A 12,581-nucleotide genomic window follows, 5' to 3' on the forward strand; every position below is an offset into this window, starting at 1 on the left:
CACACAGAGTACATAGGCATACATTGTTAATTAAGACCAACATTTTTATAAGCATTTCGAACTGTGATTTTTGAAGATGTAAAAGCACATCAGTTACAGTAAAAATTAGTTAACAATGATTATGATCATATCATTCATTGCCTTTTATCTCGTTCTTTTTGTCAGTTTCCTCTTTTAGCCCACTGATTTGCTGGGGTAAGAGTCCATTCTAGTTCTAGCTAAATATTTGTAGATAATTTCTGACTGGAATAATAAAAATTTCCGTCCCTCAAAGTTGCTTCACTTATTGATTTGGTCCATGAAATTTAATTAATTGTTATAAATCAAGTCCCTAAAGTTTTGTAATCATGCAAACTTACTCATTATGGTTTGAAGATATATAATCCTAAACCCACATGTGCTATCTCTAACCATTAATTCAAGGATGATAACCCTCACTTTGCTTTATTTATGAAATTTGAACCAATTTTTTATATTTTCTCCCAATAATTATATGTTATATCACTTCATTTATTCCCTCACATACTTATCTTTTTCTTACTCAATTTCTCTCTCATTCACCATTTATATTTTCTCCCAAACTTTACAAACTTGATTAATAAAAATTTAACTTCACAGACCAAATTGATAACGGAGACAAATTAAATTTGAGTACCAAAAGTTTTATTACTCTTTTTTAAAAAAATATATTCAAGTAAGATATTTTAGAAAATGTTTGAGATACTAAACGTTTTGATTCGTGTTGTAAATATTTTTTTAAAAATAAATTACTAAGCAGGATATTCTCTTGGATATATAGAGGGGCCCAAAACAAGCTTAATAAACACTAAATGATCAAACTTTCACTTCCGGTCAAATTATGAAGAGGATGATGATATTAATTATTTGAATTATTTTTTATATTTCTTTATATCCACTAACATTCATAGTTACTGATCACATGGTGTTTATGGGACAGCGCTGCTTGGCAATATCAGGCTGGTGAACTTGGAAGCGTTGAACTTACAAGACAACATGCTCACAGAATTCCCATATTTCGGTGCTAAATCTTTGTCTTCTATATCATACTATATTTTGAGTGACACATGTAGTTACAGAGACGTGCATCAAAAGTATATCCATTTTTAGAGAAAAGATTACTGGGCCATGATTTTAAAAAAAATGCTAAAAGAAATATATCGATAAAGTGTTTCCATTAAATATATAACAGTTTCTTTTTCTTTTTCATGATTTTGCTGGGAAGTCAAATTATTTAGTTACCCTTTTCATGTAATCATCTCATCTGAAGAATTAATGTGTCTTTATTTAATTGAGAGAATTGAATGAAATGTCAAAAGTAAGAGATAAGATGACGTTTTCTTGCTTAGCAGATTCGTTATCAATAAATTTTAACAACATATATATAATTATTTTGAAGGAGCTGTGGCTTAATACACATTTCCATTTGGCATTTGACAGATGTTTCTCATTCACGTAATCTGGAGAAGCTGGGGCTTGGTTTAAATAAGCTGGAGGGCAGTATTCCAGAATCTTTTATGTCTCTTACTTCCCTCACCTTGTTGACATTAAACCATAACAACCTGACTGGATCATTGCCACAAAAAGGTACGCATAATATTTTATAGCTTTTGCGATGAAAAGAAAATAATCCATTAATTGAGTATAACTGGCATGCGGCACTAGTTTAAAATAATGTAGTCAAAACAAATAACAATCGACAAAATAATAATAATAAGATGGAGACGTATTTACACACATGGACAGGCTAAAACTAATAAAACGAAATGGCTTAATCATTTATTTTAACTTATATTTTTGGGCTCAATATTGAGGCTTTTTAATATTAATTTAAATATACTTCTTAATTTGTACATACCCACAAATTAATTTAGCCCACGTGAACCCTTTTTGGAAAAAATATAGTATAATTTCAAATCTGTTTGGATAAGAACAGTTGAAAGGAGAAAAATAGAGAGAAAAATGGGAGGAGAAATGAGTTGTCCAACTTGGTAGGAGAGAAATGAGAGGAAGAAAAAGTGGGAGAGAAAATGAGGTAGGTCTGATGCCTTATTTTCTTTCCAAATTTTCTCTCCATATATAGAGAGATTTGGGAAGAAAAATAAGATTTACGCGACTACCTTCCTCCTTCTTGAGTTCTTCCTCTATGTTTATTTTCTTTTATCGTATTTAAAAAAGGATTCACTTTTTTTATCCTAAAATAATATTTTTAATTAAATAATTTGGTTTTAAAATATAATAATTTTAAAAAATATATAAAACAAATAATTTGATTTTAAATTATTTGATCATGCTACTATTAGTATAATTTTCCTACTGCAATATTTAATTTGGTTTAATTTTAAATATGATATATTTTGATAAGGATATTTTAGTTTTTCTTTCATCGCTATTTTCTCTCATCTATTACTTCTAGTTGTATAATGTTTTTTTTTAATTAATGGACTGATTAAATAATTTTAATAAATAAAAAGGGTATGTTGTAGGAGGCTTGTGCAATTTGAAGAATCTTTCCTTATTGAATCTTGCCAACAATGAATTGGAAGGGCAACTTCCTACGTGCCTTGGCAATTTGACGTCTCTACGTACGCTGTATCTTAATAGAAATTGTTTTGAAGAAACATTTCCTTCCTCACTCTTTCATGCTTTGAGGTCCCTAAGAACAATTTTTCTTTTCGATGACAATTTCAGTGGCTCCTTTTCACTTTCTTCATTTGCGAACCACTCCAACCTTAAAGTCTTTAGCATCTCTTGCTCTAACGCCCATCTAAAGCTTGAAACTGAGAATCCCCCATCTATCCCCTCCTTCCAGTCGAGGTTGTTTAGAATCCACAAATGCACTCTAAATGAAGCGAACGATAAAACAATGCCTACCTTTCTTCTTCATCAATATGACTTGGTGGCTCTAGAACTTAGCCACTTGAACATTTTTGGAACCTTCCCGTCATAGCCTTTGACAAACAACATGAGATTAAATTATTTCAATCTGACACATAACTTGTTCACTGCTCCTTTTAAACTCAATCCTACCTCAAAACTGCTTCAAATGGAGTCTTTTGATATTTCCTCTAACCCTATCGGAGACGAAATGTCATCCCATATTGGATTCATTTTTCCCAACTTGATTTCTCTTAATATGTCATCAACTTCATTGCGAGGTTATTTTCCAGCTTCAGTAGGTGAAATGAGACAACTGAATGATCTTGACTTGTCAAATAATAATTTATTTGGCTCCTTGCCCCAAGAATTTGGTAAGGGTAACAATGAATTGAGATTTTTGAAGTTGTCAAACAACAACTTGAGTGGCTCATGTCTTCCCATAGGATCAAATTTCACATATTTGTTGTCTCTTGATCTCAACAACAATAACTTCAAAGGAAAATTTCAAGGTGGCTTCATGAACAATACTGGATTAAGAATGTTGGATTTAAGTGCCAATCAACTATTTCATGAAATACCTAGTTGGATTGGAAATTTTCAAGATTTGAATTGCCTCATTTTGTTAGAGAATTCTTTAATAGGTTCACTTCTAGAAAGCTTTTGCAACTTGATCAAACTTACATATTTAGACCTTTCTCACAATACATTCAGTGGTTCTTTGCGAGGTTCCTTGAATATGCCATTGTTGATGTACCTGCATTTGTAAGGCAATCATTTCATGGGATCTCTACCTTCTACTTTGGCTAATTCCTCCTTATTGTTGACTTTGGATTTGATGCATAACAAATTTTTAGGTCAAATTCCAAGATTGATTAGATCATTCCTAAGTTTAAGGGTCCTCATGTTAAAAGAAAACAAATTTGAAGGCTCTATTCCTACACATTTATGTGAACTCAAGAACATTAGGTTGTTAGATCTTTCTCAAAATAAGCTTTCTGGAGGCTCATACCATATTGCTTGAATAACATCGGATTTGGAAACATGGATCCAGCAAGTGAAATCAAAATAGGAAGTTTTATTGTGCCCTGGACTACAAGATGGTCTCATTACCTTTTTGACTTTATTACCGGTGAAGTTTCTATACCAAAAGAAAAACAAAATGTTACATTTTGTAAAGTGCAAGAAGTAGATTTTACAAGAATAAACATGTATGAATCTTGCATTTTAAATTTCATGTCTAGGTTGGATCTCTCTAGTAATCAATTGATAGGTGAAATTCCTTCACAAATTGGATACTTAAGCACTATCCATGCATTAAATTTGTCAAACAATCAATTGAAAGGGCCTATTCCAGAAACATTTTCCAACCTAAGGCAGATAGAAAGCCTTGATCTTTCACACAACAACTTGACAGGCCACATTCCTGCATAGCTAATTCAGTTGTACTTCTTGTCTGCCTTCTCGGTGGCTCATAACAATCTATTTGGAGTAACACCTGACATGAAAAATCAATTTGTAACTTTTGATTCAGCCAGTTATAAAGGGAACCCTTTACTATGTGGTTTGCCTTTATAGCAAAATTGCTCAAAAGCAAGGAGAAACAAGCAACGTCATCATTTGGAAGGGAATGATTTTCAAGATGCCTTCTTGTGGAGTTTTGCTGGAGCATTTGGGGTCTTTTTTATAGGTGTCATTATAGTTCTTTATTTGAACCCTTACATTTGCAATTACAGACTATTCATACTAGAGAGAGCTATCACAAGTTATTTGTACGAGTGGTGGCAAAATAGGAAAGCGTTTTAATTTTAGTTCATAAGAGATGGCTTGGTGATCGATCATCTCCAGAATTACAATAACCAAAAGATTGCTGGTTTCAAGTTTTCTTAGGATCAGAAAGGAAACTTAATTGAAATATTCGAATTATTACTTCTCACGTGTGTGTACAGCTTAGCAATCTCTTTCTCAAAATCCTTCATTATCACCTCTATTTCGCCTCTGCCTCTCTATTCCTATCATTCATAAGATAATCCACTCAACTTTATCAATATTTTTTAACCATGAGTTACTACCATCCACAGGAACCTCTTGCTATGTTTACTGTTATATATATCATATACGGTTTGTGATCTAAATACTGTGTTGCCAAATCCAGTTTAAGTGATGATTCCTTCAAGCTTCTTCACAGTTTTCCCTGTATCTGACCATTAACTACAATTATTATTATTATTATATATGTCTCTGTAGGTGCATGAGATTAACAATACTAATTAGTGATGTTATGTTTACCAGTGGTTTCATATTCACCACCAATGGGGTATTCCTCCGGTGATGCTTCTTCTGGGAGGGACGGTGATATCACAAGTCATCATCAAAATCTCTATGTTTTTAATTTGCTTTTATGAACTCTTACTACTTTCTTAATTTCTTTTCTGATCAGTTCCTAATATGTGCATTGTTCTGTATCGGTTTTTGCTTTTCTCAGTTGCAGTTGTGCAACTCTGTGCTGCCTTTTTTTTTTTTTTTGGATTATTGCTATGTTGAGTCCCACAATACTAATTAGTGATGCAAAAGTAACAAAAAATTCAATGCGAAGTATTATGTCTATTGCTATAGGATACACTTGATTAGCTGATATTTCAAAATCTAATGTTGGTTCATTCCAACCATACAAACCTATTCCAAGAACTTTTATTGATGAAATATGGATTATTCCATCGTAATTCCGTAGTTACAAAATGAATTTGTAATGAAAGACTTCGATATAAAAATACCTTCATAAAAATATTTGAAAAAAGACATGTATTTTGAAACAGAGAGCAGTACTTTGTGTGTGCATTTAGTGAGGACGTGTCAATTTTATCAACTGTGCACAACTAACTACAATTGATTGTACTCTAATCCTCAATATAATAGCTAGTTTAATTTTTAATTTGGTCCTAAATATAAGATCCCAGTCTACTTTGTCTCTCATATTTATTCATTTTTTTAAAAGTAGTCCTTGTAATAATTACACGTGTTAAATGTTCTATCAAATGGCAGTTCTAGTAATACACATGATTAGTAATGGCATATTAGGGAAGCCAATACCTATTTATTACAAATAACTAATTTCACAAATTTTCTTAATCTATTCAAATTAGTCAACTAGTTCTTATAGCAAGGACTAGAGGTGGTATATAGTTAGGTGTTTTATCTATCTAAGAATTTTTAATTATTGAGAACAAGGGATTTTTGAAGTTCAGAATTATGAAAAAATCAACCTGCTTCACCACAGAATCATCATGATTCAGTATAGGTTAACTCAATTAACATATATACCTTGTTCTCGTCCAAAATGGTTGTAAATGTTGATTAAACAAGTCAATCATAAATATGTCAATTATCTTGAGCAAAGGAATCCGATATAACATCATCAACACAAGTTACAACCATATTTCTAACTTTATGATGAAACTATCTCCCTGCTTTATCAAACATGACCCAAAACTCATAGTTTCTAAACAAGTACGTACCTGATTTATTATGTCAGGCTTAAATCTGATCTTTTTCTGCTGTTTCTTTCTTTCTCGGCTTTCTGCAAATTCTCTTTAGAACCTCAAATTCTTTATTCATCCTTGTGGGAGCCATCATTTGCTTATTCTTTTCTCTCCATTGAGACTATCTAAATTACACTATAAAGTAGATCTTATATTTAGGAAGAAGGTAGTATATAATTACCCCTCTCTCTTTCCTTTTTCTTTCTCAGTCTAGTGCATAACTCGCAATAGATACTCTGAGTCAACCCAACCAAGTTTCTGGTTTTTGTAGAATTATATTAATCCTCTGGTCCTTAATATAGGACCTAATTGTTGAATTGATTTTGTTCCTAAATATAAGACCCATTTATCATATTTATTGATTTTTTTTTCTAAATTACCCTTATAGATACTCCCTCCACCATAATCAAGTAGAAGAGGGAGGAGGATATTAAGAAAGATGATTATGGTGTTTTTAGAAAAACATGTCATATTTCTTATAATTAACTAACTTACCTAACTTCCTTAATCTAATCAAATTCGTTAAATAGGTCTTATATTAAGGACCGGAGGAGTATTATTCAACGTGTTTTAGTTACGGCACAACAATCTCAATCTACATGATTGAGCATAGTTTGTTTGATTCTACAGAAATGTCAAAAGCACAGGCATTGACTTTAAGTGGTTAAGAATATAAAACTTACTGTGTGGTGAACATTGGCAGCAACTGTCAGGATCAATCCCAAATTAAGAGGTCATGTACGTTAAGCCCAGTATTATGGGGCAACGAATGTTCATCTTTTTCTCATCTTTCACATGTTAAAAATGTTGAAGCTCATTCATAAAACAAAACTCAAGTTTTTTTTTAATTAAAGAAATGACATGTATGGGATATTGTATATGCTTCACATCTTCTTATCTCATCATCAGCAACTTTATCATTTATGTTTTGTTATAATCATGACTCGTTCAATACACAAGTCTTGACAAAATAGACAATTACTATAGGATGGCACATAAATTCTCTGTGCACGCAATGCCAGGAACTGAGCTTAGCTTATTGAAGCAGATTTTGGAACTATATATGCCTCATGCCTACAATTTCTGAGAAATTGACTATGTACCCAAGAGAGCTTAGGTTCTGATGATCTCCAGCTGTATTTGGTTTTGCTGTATACTATGGTTTTGTTAAATTTTCTTCTGGTAAAATTGCACTTTGTCCCAAGTTTGTTTGAATAATACATCAGATGTCAAATTTCTAATAGATCAGAGCTGCCTCTATGGTCATAGATTCTAATCACACCCAGAACAGAGGATAGAAAAGTCTTTGATTTCTTTTTTTTATTTTAACTTTTTAATGAAATTCATTTCATAAATACACATTAAATTTATTCTTATATGACTTTTAGGGATCACCAGCCATTGACTATATTTCTCCCCTATTTGTTTGGTTGTGACTTAGTTTTCAAGTCTTGGTTGGCTTTAATGAGACAATCATGCTGTGTTTATTAATTTGCCCTAGTCGTTACACTTTTTTCAGTTTGAGTCCTTTTTGGTGCACAAATAAGTCAACTTGTGTTTTGAAACACTGTGGGCAGCTAGAGTCTTCTTGCCGCTATATATATATATAGATAAAGAGGATGTAAAGGAAGACATAGCCAAACAAGAAAGCATATACTGAAAAATGGGTTTTTTTTTTTTTAGAGAAGATGTATGGTGGGTTTAATGGAGAAAGTAAGGAGTGCTTGAAAGAAGAGAGAGAAGCTCTTCTAAAATTGAAAAAAGCTTTTAATTACCCAAATAGCTCTTCTCTTGCTTCTTGGAATAACCTCATCTTCTCTTACTGATGCACTTGGGAATCTGCATAGTGTGACAACTCTATTCGTAGAGTGATAGTAATTGATTTGAGTTACACGTGTTGTGTATATGAGTGGATGTATCAAAAGTGAAGTCCCACATTATTCAAGAGAGAGGGAGCTCAAGTGTATATATGCTATCATATATTATTGGGCTAGTGAATGGGCCTAGAAGAGAAAGAGGATCTCTCACACACGATAATGGCCCACTAAAAGGAAACGCAATTGAAAATTGAAAATTTCCCCTTCTTGCACATGAGTTAAAATAGCACCGGGAACCTTTTACAAAACACTTTTGCAAAAATCTATTATAAAATTGTGTTAAGAGAGCTTATCAAAAAATCCTTATTTTAATTGTTTATTTTTTGAATTAGTCAAAGGTTGCTGAATGTTAGAGAATTTTATTCCTCATTAAACCGTGATTATCCTTCATTAATTCTTAAACCATTTCTCCATGAATTAATGTTTGGTAATGTCTAAAATTCAATTTTTTTAATGTATCTAACGTTCATAACTGAAGGTGTAAATACAGTTTATTGTGGTAATGTATGAAACCGACGGTTTAATTGCATTTATGGTCATTAATGTGGTGCCCAACATTTAGATCCTCTATGGCCTATATAAAGGGGTTCAACACACCGCTCTTGAGCTTTCGAGCATCCTTTCTCCTCTATGTTTCTCTGCTTCTTCCCTCTCTGTGTTTGCTATAGGAAGAGTTCATTGAATCCTGGGGAGTGCTGCATTTACATTTACCTATGATAGCAGAATAACTCTTAAGGATAATGTCTACCGGCAAGACTCAAACCAGACTGATGTTCACTTCCAATTTCTTCTTCAACACGAGCTGAAGAGTTGGGGCACATCAAATGGTCACTCAATGCTTCTTCTTTTCTCCCATTTCACCACCTTCAAACATTGAATTTAAACTGGAATTACTTGTTAAGTTACCCTCTTTCTTTTAACTATTTTATCTTATATAGACACGCATTGTTAATTAAGACTAATGTTTTTGCAAGCGTTTCAAACAGATATTTTAATCACAAAAAAATAATTAAACGACATAAAAGCATGTTAGTTACAATAATTCATGTATTATTAAAAAAAAATAGGTCAAAAAAATTATGATCATATCATTGTTTGTCATTCTGACTAAATACTTGTGGATAGTTTTTGATTGGTATAATGATAATTTTGATTCTCAAGTTTGTTTCAGTTATCGATTTGGTTGTTAAAGTTTACTCAATCAAGTTTCTAATGTTTCATAACTATTTGTAATTAGTATTTATAATTTGAAGATATATAATCCTAAACACACATGTGATGTAACCATTAACTCAAGAATGGTAACCTCTTCATGGAATGTAGAAAAAATTATTGGCCTGGTGAAATTAAATAAAAATATAGAGTTGTGTATGAAGAGAATATTGATGATATTAATTACACATATGATTTTTTTTTTTATAATTCCTTTTACCTAGTAACATATTCATAGTAAATGATCACATGTTGTTTGTGGAGCAGGGCTGTTTGGTGATATTAGGCTGGCCAACTTGGAAGACTTGGATTTAGAAGATAATATTCCCATCATTCGGTGCAAAATCTCTATCTTCCAGATTCTTTTAAATGTCATATGTTAATTGCTGAATCGAGCATAGAAAGTTTATCTATTTTTAGACAACTTTTCTCAAGTAAATTCATGAAAGTTTCTTTTTTTTAATGGCCTGGCTTTTTTCCGAAGTCAATTGACATCATATGTTCTAATTTGCTCATCCATATATTTGCCCTGTCATATAATCATCTCAAGTTCTCAACTGAAGAATTTACGTATCTTTATTTAGAGAATTGAATGGTCAAACTTTAGAGATTCTTGAGAATATTGAGAGTTGAATGATGAGATGACTATTTTCTTATGGAAACATGACTAAACATGTAAGGAGATAAATGGCCAATAAATTTTGACAAGGTATAAAGACTAAGAAATAGCAGACCAATTCATTAAAACATTTTGTTTAGATTAAATGATCCATCGAAATAGCTTCTTCAACATGCCATGATGTGTGTCTATATATATTGTTAGGAACTTGGTCAATGTACATTTCCATTTGCCATTTGACAGATCTTTCTCATTCAATTGATTTAAGTCTCTGGTGCTTACTTTAGATAACTTGGAGGGTAGTCTTCCAGAATATTATGTCTCTTAGTTCCCTCACCCACTTGTCATTAGGCTTTAACAACCTGACTGGATCACTGCCACAACAAGGTACAAATCATATTTTGTTCATGAAATATATTCTTAGTTTAAACGTGGTCAAAGTAGATAAGGGTAAATTTAGCCCATTGAAACCAGTTTTAAAAAATGTCAGCTAGTCTCAAAATTGAAAGCTTTAAGATCACTTCAAAGTTTTATCAATTTTTTTATTGATGAACTGATTAAATAAATTTAATAAATAAAAATATGTTTTGCAGAAGGCTTATGCAATCTAAAGAATCTTGTAGCATTGGATCTTTCCTACAATGAATTTGAGAGGCAACTTCCTATGTGCCTTAGAAATTTGACGTCTCTACGTGAACTTCGTCTTGTTAAAAATAATTTTGAAGGAACCTTTCCTTTCTCACTCTTTCTTTTTTTGAGGACCCTAGTGCCAACCAATTATTTGGTGAAGTACCTAACTGGATTGGAAGCTTTCAACATTTGAGTTACATCATTTTGTCTAAGAATTCCTTAACAAGTTCACTACCAGAATGCTTTTTCAACGTAACTAAACTTACATAGTTAAACCTTTCTCAAACTAAATTCATTGGCTCTTTGCCAAGCTGTTTAAACATGCCATTGTTGAAGTACTTGCATTTGCAAAGCAACCATTTCATGGGACCTCTACAACCTCTACCTTCTACTTTGGCCAATTATTCCCCTTGTCGTCGACTTTGGATGTGATGAAGAATAATTTTTCAGGTCCAGTCCCAAGATTGTTGAGTTCATTTTTGAATTCAAGGGTTCTCATCCTGAAAGAAAACAAACTTGAAGGTTCTATTCCTATATATTTATGTAAGTTCAAGAAGATAAGCATATTAGATCTTTCCCAAAATAAGCTTCTTGGAAGGATACCGTGTTGCTTAAATAACATAATATTTGGAAGGACGCACAGACTTGGGGAGACCAAAATAGGAAAGTTTAGTGTGTCCTGGACTACAAGGGTGTTTAGCTATATGTTTCACATTACAACTGGTGATGAACTTATAAATGGATATCACAAACAAGATGTTATATTGTGTAGAGACTAAGAAATAGATGTCACATCAAAAAGAAGGTATGAATCTTACAAAAGAAGAATTTTACATTTCACGTCTGGTTTGGATTTCTCAGGTAATCAATTAATAGGTGAAATTCCTTCACAAATTGGATGCTTAAATGCTATTCATACATTAAATTTTTCAAACAATCATTTGAAAGCGCTTATTCCAAAAGTATTTTGTAACCTTATGCAAATAGAGCCTAGATCTTTCACATAACAGATTGAGAGGCCACACTCCTACACAAGTAACTCAGTTATACTCTGTCTGTTTTTTCTATGGCTCATAGTAATCTATCTAGAAGACACCTGACATGGAAAATCAATTTTTAACATTTGGATCAAGTAGTTATGAAGGGAATTCTTTTCTATGCGGTACTGCCCCACAGAAGAATTTCTCATCCAGTGATAAATCAATAGAAGGGAGAAACAAGCAACCTCATCATTTGGAAGCACAAAATTTTCAAGGGGCCTTCTTATAGAGTTTTGCTGGAGGATTTGGGGTCCTTTTTCCAGGTGTCATTAAAGTTCTCTATTCAAACCCTTACATTCGCAACTACAAACTACTCACATTAAAGAGAGTTATAACAAGTTATTTGTATTAGTGGAGGCAAAAATAAAAAGCCTTTTGGTTGTAGTTCGTAAGATTTCGATCATGTAATATATGGTTGTTAAAGTAGTATATTGTCCTCAGTCCAAGCCCATTAGCAATAGGCCCAATTGTAAATAGCAATATGTGATTTAATATTCTAGAGTCTTCTGTAGCTATTATACAGTACATACGTGGCATTCACTTGTATATTCTAGGGTTTATGACCCTACCTATTTATTGAATACAAAGGCCTGTGAACAGGGTGCCCCCATTAAAATATTTCCTCTTCTCCTAAAAATTAACTTGGTATCAGAGCTGCAAAGGCCAATAGCCATGACAGACTCCAGCTCACAGACTGCAGGAAGCTCCTCGGTGTCCGCGTCATTGATTGCAAAGCTGACTGAGAAAAATAACACCCTGACCCAAAGCT

The 12,581-nt window shown here is 32.5% G+C and overlaps 1 pseudogene; it reads left to right on the forward strand.

Annotated features, from left to right (window-relative positions):
- Window positions 1–2,020: 2,020 nt before the first annotated feature.
- Window positions 2,021–4,418, forward strand: LOC114736101 (receptor like protein 21-like; annotated as a pseudogene).
- Window positions 4,419–12,581: the final 8,163 nt, after the last annotated feature.

Source organism: Neltuma alba, unplaced genomic scaffold (genome assembly GCF_004799145.2).
Source record: "Neltuma alba isolate B1F8T4 unplaced genomic scaffold, ASM479914v2 tig00013305_pilon, whole genome shotgun sequence".
Lineage (NCBI taxonomy): Eukaryota > Viridiplantae > Streptophyta > Magnoliopsida > Fabales > Fabaceae > Neltuma > Neltuma alba.